The 21,806-nt window shown below is 40.1% G+C and overlaps 1 protein-coding gene and 1 pseudogene across 2 annotated transcripts in view; both read right to left on the bottom strand.

Annotated features, from left to right (window-relative positions):
• The window catches only part of TMEM108 (transmembrane protein 108), a 281,913-nt gene that overhangs the window by 37,855 nt on the left and 222,252 nt on the right, over positions 1–21,806 (bottom strand). The window lies entirely within an intron of this gene.
• LOC129088446 (serine/arginine-rich splicing factor 11-like) overlaps positions 12,092–21,806 on the bottom strand; it is an 85,826-nt pseudogene continuing 76,111 nt past the window's right edge.

Raw genomic sequence — 21,806 nt, 5'->3', positions numbered from 1 at the left:
TACTGTACTTTACAATATGGTCAGTTTTTAGACATAATGCAAAGGATACAATCCATGAAAGAAAAAAAAATAATTTGGATTTCACTGAAATTAAAAAACTTCTACTTTGAGAAAGACACTGTTAAGAGAACAGAAAGCTACAGACTTCCTAGAAAATATTTACATATATCTTTTTTCCCCCAAATACAAACAAAAGTTTTATTTAGAAAGCCACAGAGGTAGAAGTGGTGAGCTATGGAAAAAGTGAGCCACCTGGGCTGTGTGGGCTCAGGAAACAAATTACGGAGGCAAAAGAAGGGCTCTTGGAGCTTAGGAGAGAGAAAGGCAGAGAAAATGCGCATGAAGGAAGGACAGGGGAAATGCACAGGTGCCCTCTAAAGACAGGGCGTGCTCTGGGGAAAGAAGGGGGTAGGGAAAGGTGGGGATGTGCTCAAGAGAGAAAAAGAGAGCATTGGGTCCATTGTTTTGAGAGGTTTTATCTGTTTTCCAAAGGTGGGGATTTCTTATAAAGGATTTGTATCTAACATATACAAATAACTCTCAAAACTCAATAATAATAATAATAATAATAATACCAATTAAAAATGGGTGAAACATCTGAACAGAAACCTGATCAATGAAGATATACAGATGGCAAATAAGCCTATGAAAAGATGTCCATAATATGTCATTAGGGAAATGCAAATTAGAACAACAATGAATACCACCACACACCTATTAGAATGGCTGAAGTCCAAAAAACTGACAACACCAAATGCTGATGAGCATGTGAAGAAACAGTAACTTTCATTTATTGCTGGAGGGAATGCCAAATGGTACTTTGGAAGACAATTTGGTGGTTTCTTAAAAAGTTAAACATACTATTACCATACAATCTCACAACTGTGCTCCCAGGTATTTCTCCATATGAGTTGAAAACGTATGTCCACATAAAAATGTGCACATACGTGCTTAAGGCATATTTATTCATAATTGTCCCAAACTGGAACCTACCAAGATGTATACAAATAGCTGAATGAATACAGAGGCTATGATACCTCCATACTAGAATATTATACTCAATGATTAAAATAAAGGAGTTTTCAAGCCACAAAAGACATGGAAGGGCCTTAAAAGCATATTGCTAAGTAAAAGAAGCCAGTCTAAAAGGCTACATACTGTATGATTTCCATTTATGTACAATAAAATTCACATGCCTTAAATACACAGTACATATCCATTAATTGGTACTCCAATCAAGATACAAAACATTTCCGTACCCCCAGAAACTCTCTACTTCTTTTCAGGCAATACTCCCTCTCAGGGCAACCACTGTTCTGATTTCTATCATCGAGTTTTGTCTATTCTTGAACTGCACATAAATAGAATCATTAACCTATTAATTTTGTGAATGTTGGCTTTGTTACTATATACTAATGTATCTTCTTTGTTCTAATAGCTTAAGATTTTTCAGGAAAACAATATTCCTACAAATAATCTGTGTTACTCTTTTATTTTACTTTTTATTGCATTGATGTGGACATCCAGAATAAGGTGATCTATGTAACAATGACTGTGACATGCAGCCTTGTTTTGATTCTGGTTTTAACAAAAATGACTATACATAATAACAGCTATTGGTGTTAGGTTAAGGAAATATCATTCTATTTTTTTTTAATTAATTTATTTACTTTTTAAATACATTTGTCTCTGCCTTATCATTCTATATCTATTAAGAGTTTTTTTTTTTCAAGAGTTCATGTTAAATACTCTCAAATACTTTTTTCTGTAATCTACTGAAATGGGCATCCAACTACTCTCCTTAGATCCTATGGTTTATATTAACAGATACTAATAGCAATGTACATTCTTTGAATAACCCTCGTATAATCCTGAGAAAATTTTGTTTCAGATTGCTATATCTCCATTTATGATTAAGATTAGTCTGTAAGTTTGGGATGTGTGTGATTTAAGGCATCAGGTTAGGTTTTGGTAACTGGGTTACATAAGCTGTGTAATATAAATTGAGATGCTTTAAGTGTTTTGTGATCTGGGTCACTTTACATAGCATGTGAAATATTTGTTCAGTAAACTCTTTTTTAGCCTATTTATAAAACAGTAAAAACCCTTTTTTTTGCAGATAATTCTTCGACAATTTAAAAATCTGACAGCTTAACTTTTGGCTCGGAGGAGGTGAAGGGGCAACTTTCTTTTGTCGTCCCGAATGCGGGTTAATCCAACACCAGCCACCTCCGTCGTGCCATCAAGGTTTGACCCAAAGGAGATCAGAGTTGTACCCCTCCGGCACACTGGTGGGGAGGTTGGTGCCACATCTGTCCTGGCCCCCAAGATTGGCCCCCTGAGCCTGTCTCCCAAAAAGGTTGGTGATGACATTGCCAAAGCAACCGATGACTGGAAGGGTCTAAGGATTACAGTGAAACTGACCGTTCAGAACAGACAGGCCCAGATTGAGGTAGTGCCTTCTGCCTCGGCCCTGATCATCAAAGCCCTCAAAGAACCACCATGAGACAGAAAGAAGCAAGAAACATTAAGCATAGTGGAAATATCAGTTTTGATGAGATTGTCAATGCTGCCTGACAGATGCAGCATCGATCTTTAGCTAGAGAAGTCTTTGGAACGATTAAAGAGATCCTGGGGACTGCCCAGTCTGTGGGCTGCAATGTTGGTGGCTGCCACCCGCCTGACATCATCGATGACGTCAACGGTGGTGCAGTGGAATGCCCGGCTGGTTAAGAATGACAAAGGAAATTATTTCAATTAAAGATCATTTAACAACCAAAAAAATAATAATCTGACATCTTAAAAATACTTTCCAGGCTTGTAGTTCTATCTGGTTTTCCATACTATTTTGGTTATTTATAGTTTTCTGAAAAATTGTGAAGTTTGTTGAATTTTCACACCAAACATATAGCACAAAGTATACCTTTATTTAAAAATTTCCTCATCTATTACATACTTTTTTCATGCCAATTTTTCTTTACTTTCCCCTTTGTAATAGACTTGTCAAAGGCACACTTATTTTATTATTTTCAATAATCAACCCCTAAATATATTCATATGTGATTGTTTTTTGAATATCCAATTATACTCCCCTTTTATTTTCCTCTTTATGCTCTCTTTTACACATTTTTCTTCTTTCTGCTTTAGGTATATTTTGCTCTGTTGATTTTTTTTGAGCTGAGTTCATAGGTAATTTATCTTCATTCTTTCTCACTAAATTATAAAAACTTTGAAGGCTATGGATTTGCTGTCTGAAGTAAGCTTTAAATTGTAAGGTTTTTTATTTTTATTTCTTTTTGCTTTTGCATTCAGACTTCATTACAAATCTGCCTTCTGCAACCTTTACATATGCCTTGACCATTTCTCTAAAATAATATACTTTAATCGCCTTTCAGCCACTAGCTGACATGTACTTTTGCACTGCTATATTTTCTATGCAACTTGTATTCATACTTTTCATTTTCTCTAATACCTAATATTTTAGGATTTTGTTTTAATAGCTGTGAGATTTTAGTTTACATTTTTTATTTTTTATTTTTTATTTCTTACCCTCGCTTTTGTTACACTAAAAATTCACCTTCTTTAATTTATTGAGGTTTTAAAACTTTTGGTCCAGTACAGAATAATTTTTTATGAATGATCCCTAGATATTTGAAAAGAAGATTATATCATCTGTAGGGCACAAAGTTTCATATATAAGCTATTAAATTAACCTTATTAGGCATATTTTGAACCTGTTTAGTTGTGACTTGATGATTCACTGAAGACTAAACATGGTATCCTAATTTTTCTACAGTTGTGTTTCTTTTCAGCTTTTGTCTTCAGGTAACTTTTGCTCTCTTTCTGTGCTATGCCATAGTACATTATACATTGGTTGTGGATCGCACTTTTTATAACATAATCAATCCTCTTTAGCCAAAACATTTTTCCCTTGAGTTTTATTCTAACTAGTATTTATATTGTCACTCCTCCATTATTTTGCCTCTTTTCTTTGCGTTTGTGACTTAAAAATACATTTCTGCTTTATTTTTTGCTCATTTTTCACTATTCTTGTACTTGTAAATCTTTTGTGTCATTGTGTTTTAGGTGATAGAACACACAGCTATATTTTGTTTTAGGTGAGCCTTTGTCATCTAGGAGTGGACTTAAATCTTTTGGCGTTTATTGACATAAATGTTGTTGGGTTTTCTGTCTCTCATCCTGTTTTATGATTTCTATTTTGTATGTGGTTTTTGTATTTCCTTACTTGCTTATTGTTTTTAAAGTGCATATAATGCTATGTCCTGCGATAATTATATTTCTCTTATTTTCAATGCCAAATGTGAAACTTCGAACGGCCCCCTAACCTTTCCACCGATCCCACTTTAAACAGGAAATTTTTCAAGCGAGGTGAGTCACATCTATTTCTGTTTCTAAACAACTGTACTTATTTTAACAATCTGATTCAAAGAATTACTAACAAAAACTGTCAATTGCTCTTCATTATTCTACTAATTCAGTGATTTTCACCCAGTGTGCTGTGGCAGGCACACTGGTGTGCCACAAGGATTTTTAAAACATGCAACACCTGAGTACTTAGCCAGGGGCATTGACCCCTTTTTCCCTTAGATTGCCACTTAAAAAATGGCAACAGCCACCCCAACCACTGCCATCCAGTGTGAATGCCCTGTGTTAAACTATAAATAAATAGATCATATAAAAGAGTTGTATCTTATTGGTCACATTGCATAATAGGGTTGCATCTGATTGGTTAATTCTTGGTACCAGAAATCTTTATATACAAGCATAGACACTTGATTTTTTTTAAAAGTCACTTTGGAGCAAAAAGGGTAGGTAATTATTATTATTTTTTTTTAAAATCAATCAAAATTACACCTTTTTGTGAGATTGGCAAAAAATGTATTTTTTGATGTGCCACAGAATTTTAATAATTAGTTTATGTGTGCCATGAGGTGAATTTTATAACCAGCCCTAGTGCCAGGGACACTGTGTATCAGTTATATTTAAATTTTAAATATAAATATATTTATATAGAAATACATATTTATTATAAATATATTATATAAAATATATAAATATATTTCTATGTTAACATATTTATTATATTAATATATTATAGTATTATATACTATACTATATTATTTAATATATTAATATATCAATATATAATACAAAATATATACATATATTTATATGTTTATAAATATATATAGTTAAAATATCATTTAAAAATAAAACTGCTTGAGGACAAATCAGAAATTAGCAGATTTAACTCTATTTAAGTAACATAAAAGAATTTGGTTGTAGTTCCCACATTCTATTTTCCTCTGTTACAGGCTGAAATAATAAATCAGAGTCCCTTACTCTATATAGCTTTGAGTAGCCCCAGGAAGGAGAGACACTAAGAATCCCTTCTCTCTCAGGACCATAATGGCTGCTCGACAGACCAGTGAATGTCCTCCCAGCTGACCGCAGGTCCAGGACTTTGCTCTGGCTACTTTCCTACATCCATACTGATCTTTTCCACACACCCATTTTTTTCAAAGCTGGGCTCAAATCTCACTGATTTTCCTGACAGCCTGCTTCTCAGAAGGGCCAAAAAAGTGAAAGCTATTCTGCTTATTGGATCTCACTTGTTGTCTAATAATAACTACTTATACGTGTCAAGTGTCTCCTCAATTTGATTGTAGAATTCTTCAGGGCAGAAATACTGTCTTTTAGTTCCATCGTGGGATTACCTGATTTCAGGGTTGGGAAGAATTTAAAAACTCATCCATAGACTGCAGACCAGGAAGATCAGGGTTACACCACCATATCTGATTCTAACTCAATGACTTTCAGAAACCACTTCTTTTCTTTGGACCTGCAAAATGAGGGTGAGCTCCAAAGCCACTGCGTAAGTTAATGTTCTATGATTCACTAAGACATTTCATAAAGGAACTGCGTCACAACCCAGAGAAAGAGAATGACTTGAGCTTAAGTTCACAGAGTTAATTAATGGCCAAATCATTAGAAGTTCAATCTCCTGATCCCCAGCCTGCCGGGAGCTATCTCAGAATGCCCTGGGACTCTCCCAGAGCAGCAGCACGGGATCTTGTTAGGATACATGCTCATTGGAAATACAAGGACTGACTTACGAAGAAACTAAACTCTCTAAAACGGTACAATTGACCCACACCTTTGAATATCCTTAAACACATTACCTATTTACTACATAACTGTAAATTGTACAGTTATGTCTCCATTTGAACCCCTAGGCACTGATCCCTTTTATGCCATGGCAAAGGTTAGTTCTCTTCTCTTTCTCTTAAAAGTAGTCTTGTTCTTGACTTTGGAACTATCTGCCAAGGTCTGTTGTCCCCTGTATGTTTTTGATTTTCTACTTGCTCTTATCTCTTCCACAAGAAATACAAGTTATAGCAGAGATATATTCATTTCTTTGGACCTCTGTTGTCTTATCTGTGTTTAAAGGTGTTTAAATGACTTTTCTCTAAAGGTATTTCTGATTCTAAGATTACTTGAACTTTTTTTTTTTTTTAAATGAAGAGGCAGGAACAGAATAAGAAAGGTGAAAGGAGAAGGGCTGTTCTAACCCTAGTTTCCCAAAAAAGCAATCTGAGACATGACTTAAGTGTAGGTAGTTTCTTGTGCAGAGTGATCTCAGGGAACAGGTGTAGGGGACTGAAAAGAGGGAGAAGTGAAGGAGAGGAAGAACATCCAAGATTGTGTTATTGAGTTGAATGGCACTAAGGGCAGCTGGGGTTCCATGCAGCTGGGGATCCTTGGAGAAGCTGCGTGGAATGTACCTCACTGTCCTTTGAAGGGACAGAAGGAGACTTGTGCACTAACTCTGTCCCTCATTGTGAAAGGGTGCCTGCCTCTTGGATGTTAACCTGCTCACATGTCAGGAGTGTGCATACAACAGAAGGGCCGGGTGGTCCTCACAGCCATCTCGCATGGCAGTGGCAGGAAAGTCGGGGGCAGAATGAGAAAGATGTGGAGTTGGCTGAGGCAGGTGCTGTCTGGGTGCTTCTCCATGCGGCTGATCCCTGCAACAACAGCTAGAGTGAAAGGTGGACCGAGAGGAGATGAGGGTGGTGGGCCGAGGGGAAATGAATTTGGGCTTGAGGTCCTCAGACCTAACTCAGTACCTTGGTGACCCAGATAAAGGGACAATTAAAACAGAGTCTGGGCAGATTAAGAGATAATGATATTTCCTAAAAGGTTTAGATATAAGGGGGAAATATTACTCAAAGAGAGTTAATATTAAACATGATAACATGTTATTTCTCTGCTCAAAACCCTCTAGGACGTCTAAGCCCAACTAGAGCAAAAGTCAAAGTTTCAACGGCCATCAACTTTTCCTCTGACTTCTTTTCTTCCTCTTCCCCCTCCCTTTCTCTGCTCTAGCCACATACCAAGAGGCTTCTGCCTCAGGGTCTTTGAACTTGTCTCTGCCTTAAAGGCTCCTCCCAAACTTCATGTTGGTCTCTGCTGTTAACGTCATCTGAGGAGCCCTCTGTGACCCCACATATGAAATGTATCCTCACCACCCTTTATCCCTTAACCTACTTAGTTTTTTTCCATAGCACTTAACACTATCTCAGGCATATTACATGTTTATTTTTTCTTTACTAATTTATTTCAATATCCTCCTGGATGGGATGGAATGGAAGCAGTACCAAGGCCACACCTTTATTCCCACCCCCTACTGGCATAGCTCCAATATCTAGAACTTCCTGGAAACAGCAGGCACTTGATTAATTAAAAAAAAAAAGAAAAAAGCAAGACGGATTGAATAACTGAAGATATTTATGTCTTGTGGAAGCTAAATTTGTTTTTAAAAAAACCCAGGAGGGTCTAATATTTGTCTAAAGTCCCTTAAATAGAAGCACAAAGACTGTTAGATTATATTCCCTTCTGGATGGTGATATAAATTGTTAATGTAAAAGGTGATAGAGGCAGACTAGAGCGTTTGGATCTGGAAACACCAACGTGTTACTGTTAGGGACTCTGGGGCTAGCAGGGGTGTGCAACTTTGTGGCGTCTCTGGGCCACACTGGAAGAAGAGCTGTCTTGGGCCACACATTAAATACACAAACACTAATGAAAATTGATGAGCAAAAGAAAAGGGTTTAAGTAAATTTATGATTTTGTGTTGGGCCACATTCCTAGCCATCCTGTGCTACACGTGGCCTGCGGGCTGTGGGTTAGATACCCCTGGAGGGGAGCCCTTTTGAGATACGCTGTATCCACTGTCATCTTCTGCCCCTGCTGTCCCCTCCCACCCCATGGCTTCAGATGACAGTGTGCCCTCTTGGCTAATTAAATCAGGTACTTAAGCTAAACTCCAAGAACGTCTAGGTAAGTGTAGGTGTGTGTTTGTGTGTGTGCATGTGCACACATGCACATGTGCAAATTTTCTTCAAACCAATATGCAGTTCCACAAGAACTGCAAAGATGTACTACAGAGTGGGCACAGGTGGCAGCTCACTGTGCGTGACCAGGGCAGCAGGATGCGCACGTATCTGAGCATGAGCAGAACAGCTAGCGGAAGGAGAGGGCTAATAAACGCACGTGTTTTATTGATGAAGACCTCAAGAGTTGGGAAAGATGGGAACTATTCGGGATTTTGACAGCTTTCTATACATAACAGATGGTTTAGGTAGTGAGTCTGCCAAAGAGTCACTGAATCCAGACTCTCAGCGGTTAAAAATAGGAGAGGGGTTTATATTAAGTAGAGGCAGTGGCCTGACTCTTAAATGATCGTGGGCTTGCCAGTGAGACTCAAAGGATGTCAGTGATGTTGTATGAAAGTGCACAGACAGCATAACCCTGAACTCTGTGGTGGTAGGACTTTTTAAAGATTTTTTAATCTTTTGAAATCATAATAATCTATCATTTGTGGATTTCAGTAGTATGAAATTGGGGTCTGAAGATTCTAGTAAAATGGAACAAGTCAACAAGCTTGTAACCTGAGCTTGGTTTACATGGATGGAACTAAGGGAGTTCACATATTCCCTAAAATTATGTGTAAAATTTTATATGTAGCCATGTACATTTTTTCTGGGAGAAGGGTATAGAGCAGGGTTGGTAACATTTTCTGTAAGGCCCAAATAGTAAATATTTTGTACTTTATGGGCCAGATCATCTCTGTTGCAAACGATTCAACCCTGCCCATATAGGGTGAAAGTAGCCATAGATAATATACAAAAGAATGGGTGTGACTGTCTTCCAACATAAATTGACCTACAGTCACGGAAGCTGGCTGAATTCCACCCACAAGCCACACTTTGCTGACCTATGGAATAGAGTAGAGCTATCCAAAAGAACTCTCTGCAGTAATGAACATGTTCTGTATCTGTGCTGTCCGGTAGAGAAACCACTAGCCGCATATGGTTACTTTGCACTTGGAATGTAGCTAGCATTACTGGTGTGCTGAGTTTTTAATTAATTAAAATTAAAATGTAATAGCTGCCCGTGGCTGTCGGCTACCATACTGGACAGCACAGGTTTAGAACTTTCATCACAGAATTAGAGGCATGGCAAAAGGCCCCAGGCTCCCTAAGAAGAGAAGCTCCCCTGGCAAGGAAAGGTGTTGCACCCACACAGAGCTCCCCAGGGCCCTGTCATGGCACATGCAGCCATTTAAATCTTGCCACAGAGTGGGTCTTGGTAGATTAGTGTCAGGGACTAAGAAGGTGGTATGAGTCTATGACACTAAGAATCTGTCTTATACTTGGAGCACTGCAGGGGACAGACTTTCTTTTGTTTCAATTTATCTGCCTGAAATAGTTTGTGAAAGTGACACTAATGGTCACTCACTTCGCTAATGGTTCCTCGCTTCGTTAATGGTTCCTTGGTTACAGGAACATGCTACGTGTTATGACTAATCAGCTTAAAGGATAGGAAGAAGACTCAATCTAAGAGCGTGATCAATGGCTAAAATAGGAGGGCTTTAAGGTGTACAGGATTTTAAAAAAAATATTTTAGAAAGTCTTGAAGTAAATCAAAACCAGGTTCTAAATTTAACCTGAGGCTATGCCCATTTCCCAAGAAGGCTGGTTATCACGGCGTCAGAAGGATCTTATTCTAACACCATTTCATCCACTCTTGTCTAGAGAGGATTCAAGTTGAGATGGAGATCTTGGGTTGCTGTGCTTCAGTGCAGGTGTCTCCTGTCATATATTCCAAATCTTCCAGCTTTCCCTGTTTGGTGAACACATTAACCATGCCCTAGAGCTGGTGGGAATGAATGATGTGCCAATTCTCATTTGGTGTCTGGCTTCCAAGAAGATCTCTCTTGTCAATTTCTGTCATGACGACAGCAAGAGTTATACAGTGACTTTTCCAGGCAGTCAGTATATTCCTCTTCAACAGAATTACTCCCAGGGGCCTCTCTAGCCTACCTATCTGCAGCTTCTTCAAATCTCCGAGATGAGATGAGTCCATGGAGAAACCATTTTGCTTTCTCATGCAGTGCTCTGCCCAATACAAGGAGTGACTATCCCAGTGGCAAATTGGGTATCTCAGCCCTGTTCAATGACCCTGGCTCATTTAGGCAGATCATGATTCAGAGGCCCAGCCAAGAAATCGAATTCAAAGTTTCAGCACATATTTCTGACACAAATTGACTTCTGGTCTGGTTTCCTGGTTCCTGAGACCATCCATCCTCCTTCACTAGAATTCCCCTGACATATATTAATGAGATTGTTTCCTCTGATTCTTGAGAGTTAATTAGGTTTGTGACAAGGGAAGTATATGCATCATGGAACACGGGGGGCTATGTTTCTGGGGAAACCAGAAGAGAAAGAAACGATAATCAATATGAATCCTTGGGGAACCCCATGGATATGTAGCTTGCAGTCTATAAATGGAACCAATACAGTAGTTAAGGGCAGATTTCATGTGCCTTCTGATCTCCAGAGGGTTCTGACAGACAAAGAAAGGCAATATTTTGGCTCTTCAATCTACACTGCGGTCTGCACTGGATGTTTTGCTGTTGGTTTTAGGAAGTGGAGTCATTTGTCTAGTTTCTCTGCCTCTATTAGAATGTTCCATCAGAGGAATGTTTCATTAGGATAGTATATTGCCCCATAAAATAATCAGCAATGGGAGAGACCTATTAAGCCTGCATCCAATTCATAACCAGGAGTTTCTTCAGTCCAGCAATTCTTTCATTACCAATGAGACATCTGCTGACAGTGAGCATCCCCAAATAAAGTGATTATCACACTAAATGTCAATATTTTCCTTTTAGAAAAATATCTTAGTAGGCTGCAGCCTGCTTTCTTTGAGATCTACTGTGTTTTCTTCCATATGTTATGGCTAAGGGACATGTATACAACTGTTTCTTTTATTTTTTATTACAGACCTGTACAAACCTATATAAAAATAGGCAGAATAATATTGTGAACTTTCATGTACCAACAATGATCAATTCCTGGCAGCCCTGTCTCATCTAAACCCCCCACCCACTTCCCTCCTGTCCTCCATTGCTCTGAAGTAAATTCCAGATATTATGTAAAAAAAATGCCAGATATTTTTAAGGGATCCCTTGTATACCCCTTGTCTGATGTCTGTTTCCCACCTCTAATGTTTTATTTTGAAGCGAATCCCAAATATCATACGTATAGAGATGCTTTTCTTCCTCCAACCTGATGTTATGTTAAAAAGTTATTATTCATTAGTTTTAATAGACTTCCACACATTACAAAAACAGGTGCCACAATTAACACACCGTTACTGCATTCTTTCCCCATATGGCTCTATTATGACAATGAATCAAATTTTAGAAATACTATAAGCAAACTGACTTAATGAAGAAGATCATACAACATAAACAACCCGTGCCTGCTGCAGATGCATGCAGCTTTTCACATTTGCTATGAAGCAGCACCAGGAGAGTAAAACTGCTTGGTTACTCAATCAGGTTTCAGCATGTCAAGAATTGGTTACCCCTGTATTGTTTGCTAAAAGCTTTTTGATGCAAACAGTATCAATATCAGGAGCTTTATAAGCATTTACAACTCAGAGTTGTACACACCTGAGGTTTGGGATGAACAGACACAGCAGTAAGAAACCACACCCAGGATGGCACCGACGCAGGCATGTGCCTGAGTTCCCGCGCACACAGTGTTCAGTCCCTCGCGTCCACCTCTTCACGATGATCACCCCCATCTGCTTTGGATTCTCTCAGTGAATCACTAGTTCCCATTTCCACCGAACAGTCTTTTGTTTTAGGGGAACCTGGTTCTGCTGGTTTCTTCTCTTTTTTCTCTTTCTTGCCAGCATACCCCTGTTCCTCTTCATTGTAATCCCGGATAACTTTTACATCTTTATCATTCTCTGATTTTCCTTCCAATCCTTTTCCTTACCTTTACTTTCCTTCTTCTTGCTTGTTGATTGTTCTCTTTCATCTCTGCTTCTTTCTTTATGTCTTCACCTTTCTTTTTCTCCTTTTTATGCCTCCTAGGGGATGGCAAGGGAGGCAGCTTTCTTTTCTGAGACCTAGGCTTTTTAAGAGGCCTTGTGTCGCTCCTCCCTCTTGGTCATCTCTCTCTGCTTGCACTTCTGGACCGCTTGGCTGTGCTATAACTTTTTGATGGTATTTCAGAATAGTTCTTTTCTTTTTCTTCTTTCTTTTGGTCTCTGGCCTTTGATGTGCTCCTTGACCTCCTACCTCTTTCTGGAATATATTCTCCGTCTTGGACTTTTGAATTGTTGCCTACTCCTTGACTTAGAATGAGAGTTACTTCTCGATCTGCTTCTTGACCGCCTGTGCCTACAAGATGAGGGAGTCCTTCTCCTTGAGCATGATCTCATTCTTGAGTGCCTTTGTTTTCTTCTTTCTTAGCTGGTTCTATGGCAGCAGAAGTTGGGGGCTGTGCTTCTCTTACTCTCTTCATGGCGTCCTCTATTTCTTTACTAAAGGTATCTGAATTCAGCTACATTAAAATCCTCCAATATGATGATCTACTTAATGTCTCATTTGTTGACATGACAAATTAACATTCTTATAGTTACATCTGGAAGTAAGCATTTGAAATAGAAAATCCTTTAGGTCTTGTGGCTGAATTTCTGTGGCTTTTGTTTCACTTTGAAAGTTACATATGCACTAACTTTTAGATGGCTAAGTAGGCTTTAGTTACAGAAACAAGATTTCAAATGAAACTATCTTTGCCAGTGAGTAAACAGCATATTATAAAGTAGAGTTACATACTTTTTCATAAGGTGTTTGGGGATTTTTTCCCCTGAAATAATTTATTGCATGTCTACATCAGTGAAAACTATCTGCTTATCCTGAGTCCATTGGTAAAAGAAAGTTATCTCTTGTCCTGATTTTCAATTTTCGATTTTAATTAATTTGTTTTAACCTAAGTATTGTATTTTAAATTGACCTTCATATGCTTTTAATAAGACAAATGCACTTGATAATGTACTTTTTATTTGCTCTCAAGTTGTTTAAAACCAGTACATTTGTGTTACTGTAACTGCAGTAGTAACCTTACGCCCACAGTGATCCTATATGTTAAATGCAAAGTAGTTAGGCAACTGTTTTCTTAGTTACAGGCGTTTCAAGCTTCAGTTTTGTGCAGCAAAAACAAAAGTAGGCTACGGTCTGTGCCATGTAGATACAGAGTTTCTAAAATTGTTTTACAATACTTTGATAATAAAACCCTTAAACTTAAAAAACAAAACAAACCCAAACAAAAAACCAGGTACAACCTGGTCAGCAGAGAAAGCATGAATTAGAGCCTAGAAAGACAACAAAGCAAGCTCTGTCTCTAGCAAGGGTTGAATATAGTTGGAAGACATAGTGTTTTATTTTAGCAAAAGCAACAAAACAAAGCAAATATTCCACCCCCAGCAGCAGCAACAACAAAATAAAAGAAAAACACAAGACATCCTCTATCTGATCAGGCACTTACCTATAAAACTAGATGTTTTATTGTTCAAGATTTTCTCCTATGTCATTATGGAAAAGGATTTTTCCAAGAAAAGTAGCTATATTCCACATATCAAATAAAAACATATTATCTTTTCATCTCTCTGTTTCTCTGTCTCTGACACAAACACACACACAGATATTGTTTCCCCTGCTTAGCCTTTCCTGATACTTTAGTTTCTTCCCACCTCTCTGCCTCTCCATGGAACCTGCCCGCCCCCCCCACCCCCGCCCAAAGATGCTCTGTTTAGCAACACAGTCTCACACCCAGCGCCCACTGCCCCACAGGGTTCCACATGGGAATGGACACTGGCAAAGAGTAGGCTTCTTGTCTAAAGGCAACTTACTGATTTTTAAAAAGTCGTCTTCCTGAAGAAAAGTATGTGTACCCATCACACCTCAGGGTAGACAAATAGCTGGAGGTACTTATGACATTTTTAATGCTCCTTTTCCTCCTTACATTACTGTGATGGTTTCTCTTCCAAAGCAACCCTGTCAGATGCAAAGGATAAGATGGGAAACTAGTTCCACAGAGAACCCATATGGCAACTTCCCAGCATCAGGTTCGTCTCCTCTATGTGAAGAGGACGTACCCACACACTGTCCTGTAAGCCTTCTCCCAGGAAATGCTGATCACAGCCTGGAAACATTTAATGAGCAATTAAACATTCTCTCCCAGGGTGGTTCTGGGATGGATGCTGCCTGGGAGTGCAGCCCTGGGTGCAGGCTGAACAGAGAGCCCTGGGCCTTCTCTTTGTGTGCTTGTGAGCTGTGACAAGAATTATTTGAACTTTTTCTTTGTTTTAAAGAGGACAATATATAAAGATGAGGCTAAGCAAACAAAGGGAAGGGTAAACTCTCTGACGTTCCTATGTGATTAGCAAAGACGCTCAGAGGTACACCTGCAGGGTGAAGCAGCAGTTGGAAGCTGGGCTTCTGCCACTTCCAGGATTTCCCTCCTGTTTTCACTGGAGCTTTTCTGGGAGGCCTTGAGATCCCAACCGCAGAGGCGAGGCCCAGCAAAGCCCTGCCAGGCACAGCCAGGCCGTCACGGGCCCCAGGCATCGATGAACTCCCATTGCAGTGTGTCACCCGCTTAGGGAACAACATTATCTTTCTCAACGAAGAGCCCCAACCTCGTTTCCCAAATTCCTTCTTTGATTTTAGTGACATAGAGATAGAAAATGTTCCAAAGCATTCAATGATAGTGGGGGTGTTAGTTTTTGTTTTTGTTTTTAAGTAGACACTTTGCATTCCTCTTGCACCCACCACACCCCCAATGTGGCTAAAGTGAACACAGCAATGGGGGGTTTTCACAAAATACTAGCGTTGTCACAAACAGTCTGAAATTCATTCTCTTAATTTCTTGAACACTTATTTACTATCTACTACATTCTAGTCATCAAACTAGATTACGAAAATGATTAAAATAGTCCGGATACTCTTAGGTGGCTCAATAAAAACAAACAAATGACCACCATAATGTGATAAGGGTTAAAAGAGAGGTATGAGTTTAACACAGTGAGCTAAAAAAGGAGGAGTAATTATTACCTCTCACCATCTTCCCCTTTTATTCCTTCCTCCTACCCTCTATTATTTGAGGAATTTGTGGCATAGGAGGTTCAAAAGGTGGTGTTCAGAGTTCAGTCCTAAATTACATCTACCCTGCTACAGACTTGAACACCCAAAGTAAAAAGCATACTGGTTTCCTCCATCTCCTGCTCTCTGAGGCGGATTGACTCCATCTGCAGCTTCTGCTAGTCTGACAGCAGGAGATGAGAGAGGGTAGGATGAGGTTAGGGAACATCCATCTTTGCTACCTGCCTGGAAGTGTCTGATAACATTGTTCTCACCCTACTTGGGTAGAAATAACCAAGGAGTCCCTGCTTCTCACAGGGTGACAGGGGAAGACACTTGCTGAACCAGGCTGGGGACTCCACACAGTGACCAGGTCAGTGAGCGTTCACAGAGTTGTGTTAATTATAGGAAAAGGAAAAACCGATCAGATTGTAGGGACTTTCATTGATCTCTACCAAACTTCTAATTACAGGCGACAGGCTTGGAGTTTTTCCCACATCCCATTATCTCCTTGCGGTCAGGAGGTCAGGGCATGCCCTAACACTCAGGCCCGAATGATTAATCTCCTATTAGGTGCACACCGCAGCCCGAACCAGTTCCTTCTGACTTCGTCGTACTAGGATCAAAGATGCAAAATGGTAATGAGCACCCTGTTTGGGAGCATACATCTAACTTCAGTTCTGAAGGTGGCTGTGAATCCCTCCTAGACTACTAGCACCCTAGACATTAACTCTAGACACTGACATGAGATCAGAGACTGATTAATGGAACTAAATAGAAAACCCCCCAAAAGAAAAAAATATATATATGTATATGTATATATTAAAAGTGGTATTGGGAAGAAAAGAAAAAGAGGGATTTTTATAAAATACTTTTTTTTCAATTACTGTTTACATTTAATATTTTTTTGTATTAGTTTCAGGTGTATAACATAGTGGTTAGACAATCATATACTTTACAAAGTGTTCCCCCTGATACTTCCAGTGCCCATCTGACACCATACACAGTTACTACAATATTATTGACTATATTTCTATGTTGTACTTCACATTCCCATAACTGTTTTGTAACTACCAATCTGTACTTCTCAATCCCTTCCCCTTTTCCACCCAGTCCTCCAAACCCACTCTGGGATTTTTCAACAAATGGTATCGAGACAACCAATTAAGCTTGGAAACAATGACTTTATATACGTACTCCACTCTATACACTTGATAAGCCCACCTCCTCTCTCTTGCCTTCCCTTCCTCCTTTGCTGAAACTTGCTCTTCTTTTTAAAACTTCCTTGGCTCCTCTCTTGCCTTTGCTTGTCCTGAGACTTTAGAATCACTGTGACCTCCACCCCAAACACATCCACAGAAGTGGGCCTTGCCTCTGCTCTCTCCTTTCAGAAGAGTGGGATCGCTGCCCTTGAGCCTCCATGGCCTTGAACTTCTGACATGAAGTGGCAAGACTGTGACAGCAGAGAGACGACGTACATGCTCATCCCGCCCACACAGAGCCTGGCGCCATGCGGAGGAGGCAGCGCCTCTTCTAACACTTCAGGGGGAGCGACAGCCCTCAGGCCCTTCTGCCCGACTTTTGCGACTTTTGCCGGGAGGACTCCTACCACTACTTAGAATTCACCTGACATCAATGAGTCATTAGGTGTGTGGAGCTGGCTGTGACCTGAGGGTAGCCTGGGGGAAGTCACTTCTAGTAGGCAGCCAGGCCCAGGGTGGCCGCCTCACTCAGACGGTCCTTTTGGATGACTGTCATTTTCACATGTCTGCCTTCATGATAACCTTGGCACCATATCACCCAGACTAGGGATCTGACTCAATCAGGAAGGAATTTTAATGTGGTCAAAAATGTGGTTGGTTTCAAAGAAGGTTCAGTGATCTGACAATTTCAAGAGGAGTTAGTTTTCCTCTTTACTCTCAGCACTAGTCTGCGTCACTCATTATAAAACAAATTGTTTTCTCTGGGTGACTGACATTTTCCTTCTAAGCAGCAACACCAATAGCCTGTTCAGCACCTTTGCATAAAGGAGACAAAAGTGCCCTCCCTTTGGGCAAAGAGTCCCACGCTCAGGCACACAGCTTGTGGGGTCCACCCAGGTATCCTTGTGTGGCGGAAAACCCATGGAACTGTACCTGATGAGTCTGCTTCTGAGGCACCTACCTTCTAGAGAAACATCTAGTTACCCTCATTTGTTCACCAAATGTTAAGAGAGCACCTGAGGGTGGTGGGAAACTAACACTTCCTGAGCCCCAACTACAGCTGAGTAGCTGAAAGTCTTCTTTCATTAAATCCTTTTAGTGGGCATTAGTAATCCTATTTCACAGACAATGAGGCTAAGACATTTGCCAAAGGCTGCATGTCAGATAGGCAACAGACACAGAATTTGAACCCAGGACTCTGACCCCAGGGCTACTTTTTTCCCACCTCACTGTGCTGGGAACACAAAGAAGCACAAGGAATGGTTCCTTCTCCCAGGGAGCATAGTCCCATAGGGAAGATAGAGATGACCTAGAAAAATGTCAGTCACTCCCTCTATCTCCCTATAGATATCAATTCTTCTTCTGCATCATTGCTGGGTTCTAGCGCATCTGTGCATTTGGAAGCTCAGATTTTTGGGAAGGATCTCTAGGGTTTGTGATATTCCATTATGTTTATGTTATTCTGTTTGGTCACCACAGCTCCTGAAGGTTCAGCAGGTAAAGGGCTTTAAAACTATGCAGCTACTAAAAGGTAAGGGCAAACTTCCAATGAAGGGCATTCGGATTCCAAGACCACCTTCTTCTCATCATATCACACTGCCTCCTGAGTTCCTTGGTTGAGATGGTCTGCGGGGCTGGTTGCATAGAAGCTGCAGACCTGGCAGAGGACAGTCTATCACAGGCACAAGTCCAATGTCTAGGCCAGCTCTATAAACCAAGGCAGCAATGGGCGCTTGCATATGAGCTTGACCATTAGACTTGGTCCTTGCCTCCAGTCTAATGGAGGAGACATGGCACCTCAGGAAGTGGCAGGTGGTCAGTGCGACCAATTCCTCATTTAGCATGGAGAGTGTGTTTTGTTTTGTTTGGTTTATTTAAATTTTTTATTATGGGAGATATAAAACTCAAGAGAATTGTATAACAGGCCCTATGATCCTGCTACAATGGTGACCAACACACAGCCAGTCTTGTTTATTTATACACCCGCCAGTGCATTAGTATAGCGTTAACCCCACACATGATATCATTTCCTCTGGCAATATATAAGTATGCACCTCTAAAGTGACTCTAAAACTATACGGCCAAATATTATCACACTTAAAAAATAAAAATAATTCTTTAATATTTTCAAATATTCCGTTAGTGTTCAAATCCCTGAATATATTCTGTATATGGATTTTAAGTAGTTTGTTTGAATCAGGATCCAAATAAAGTCCAAACACTGAAATCATTTGTTTCTTAAGTTGCTTTTTAAAAAAAATTTTATTTATTTTTGGAGAGAGGGGAAGGGAGGGAGAAAGAGAGGGAGAGAAACATTGATGTGAGAGAGAAACTTCTATTGGTTGCCTCTTGCACGCATCCTGACTGGGCACCGAGCCTGCAACCTAGGGATGTGCCCTGACCGGAAATCTAACCCGCAACCTTTTGGTGAACGGGATGATGCTCCAACTAACAGAGCCACCTGGCCAGGGCCTCTTAAGTCACTTATAGCTTACAGGGTCTTTATCACTCACTCTCTTTTCTTGAAGTTTATTTGCTGAAGAAAACAGGTAATCTGTCCTGTACAATGTCCACATTCTGAATTTTGTTGAATAGTTCTATATCTGGGAAAGATATTTAGGGTAAAAAATAAGGCACTCATGAAAATGTGTCCAGGAATAGGATAAAGATTATAGATTGTGGTATCAGAGGGATCTGGGTTTAAATCCTTGAACTACAACTGTGTATATTTGAATTTGAGTAAATTACCTAATCTTTGTTTCCCAATTTCCTAATCTGTAAAATGGGCTTTCAGAAGTGACAGGGACTAGCTGGTGGTAAATTCTAAGAACAAATGTTAAAGAGGTCATTAACAAATCTATAATAGCCTCAAGATGTAAACGAGGGATCACGTTTGTTTTCCTCCCACTGTTTTTCATTGCCCCATGGAAGGCACCAGTGTGCTAACTTCTGGGGGTATTTGATCCGAAGCAGAAGCCTCCCTGGGGGCAATCTGTGGTTTTGTTTTACTGACATGAAAGGGCACTGCTTGATGAATTACTTCCTAAATTTGAAATCCAATCTGTTTCTTAATTTCCCCGGTGTCATATATCAAAGCACCATCATCGACCAGAGCTGTGAGAGCTTGCTCATGACAGAGCTCGCTCAGTCTGACCGTTTCACATGGCAGAGAGCCAACAGCTACCAGACAGCTAAATAACTTGCCGAGCCTCCCGCCTCCCAGCCTAGAAACCGTTTCTGTTCTGAAATTAGGGCCACTGGCTGCACTGCCCCCTCTCCAGGTTGATGCACCACCCTTCAATACATCTACTCTCCTTTTCAGCTTTGCATTTCTTCATTACATGCACCCCACTGCCATGACATATGTTTTGCTTCTATATTCCTGTTCGTCTCTTTCCTGCTAAAATGTCAGCTCCCTGAGGCCAGACACTTGGTCCTTTGGTTTGCTTCCGTATTCCCAGCTCCTACAAAGGTGTGTGGCGCATGGAAGGCAGCACTCCATTCATATCTGCTGGACGGAACTATGTTGAGAAAAGCCTTTTCAGTTATTTGGGGCATCCATACCAAATAACCTCTCTAGCCAAGGTGACATTAACGGTTACAAGCAATTACTATTTGTTATTGCTCTTCGAATTTCTATTATGCTTATTTTCAAAATTTGGTTTGGTGTTTATGTTCCTCTCTACAATTTATGTTCTGTTTCCAAGCTTCTGTTATTCACTAAGCCATCTGGGAAATCTGTAAATCCATAATGCACAATTACGAGAATCTCATTGTTATAAAAATCATATTATTGATATCTGCCAAGGTCCTCAACAATTGGCAAAAGTCTTTTGTTTCCTCTCTTTTAGGTAACATTTATTGCTTCCTTAGCAAAGGTAGGAAAAGCTCAGTAATTTTACTGAGAGCCTGTCAATCATCTTGTAGGAAGGGGATAGCATACATTTTTAAAAGTCATCATAGTAATATGGTACCAGCAATACATGTATTCCTTGGGGATACAGATCTCTTTCAATTTCTCTCGTTGGTTTAGATGGGCAGTAATAGGGCTGTGGAAACACAGAGAATGTCTGTCAGTCTTGGAATGCTGTTCAGTCACTCTCAGTAACAGCTCTAGTTTACATCTGAATAGGTCCTCTCTCCAACAAGCTCACAAGGGTTTACAAACCGCCCCATCCCAGCCCCATTGCAGTGGCGGATGCCCCTGGGGAGCTCGCTCCCACTCACACCTTGACCTCTGGGGGCCTCAGGTCCCTGGGCTCTGTCTTCTGGCTCAGTATCCAGCTTTCTCTGCTCTGTGCCGGCTCACTTGGGTGATCTTCTGACTTGTGATCTGGCATCTCTGCCAGACCCTGTTTATGGCGCGTCCTTGGACTTGTGTACTGTAAACTGAGGGCCAGGGAGGCCCACTTCAGGTGTCATTCAGCTCCCTGGGACCTGGCTAGCTGGGCCTTGTTTGAGTAAGAGGAGGAACCTGATACTTCGCTCATTCTCAACACATTTCAGAGGCACTGGTATATGGTTCGACCACATCTTTTTATGCAGAAGGATGTTCATACATGTTTTTATATCCACCCTCCCAACTTGTAATGGCCAGGTCCTCGGGCTCTAAAGTTCAGAGCTATTTAGCTAATTTCCAGGCACTCTCTCACCAGGACAGAAACAAACCTAGTGACCACACATCTCCCCATGTGATGATGCTATCTATAGATGTGGGCTCTGCAGTGCATACCTTTACAACTGGTGCTCTCTGGGTACTGATTTAAAAAATGTGCTTTCCTCAATTTCCATGGTAAAATACATGCTTATAAAAATGGAGGATACCCAGAGAAAGAAGAACCAAAGTGAACACCCACAACCTCACCACCCAAAGGGAATCACACAACCCATTTCTTCCAATCTTTTCTTGTGTTTTAAAAGAATGTGAGGAGCATACATTTTTTTATTTTTAACGCCTTTTCTCTCCTTCCCTCATATGTGCATTTCCCTTTACTTCCCATACCTAATGAAAAAGGGGCTCCAGAACAGTTGATTATTGAAAGCAATGTTCATCTTTTTATGAGTCCCTCTTTTCTTTT

Source organism: Pteronotus mesoamericanus, unplaced genomic scaffold (assembly GCF_021234165.1).
Source record: "Pteronotus mesoamericanus isolate MK-2021 breed Mesoamerican mustached bat unplaced genomic scaffold, CSHL_Meso_final scaffold_54, whole genome shotgun sequence".
Taxonomy (NCBI): Eukaryota; Metazoa; Chordata; class Mammalia; order Chiroptera; family Mormoopidae; genus Pteronotus; species Pteronotus mesoamericanus.
This window is presented reverse-complemented; position numbering and strand designations above follow the sequence as displayed.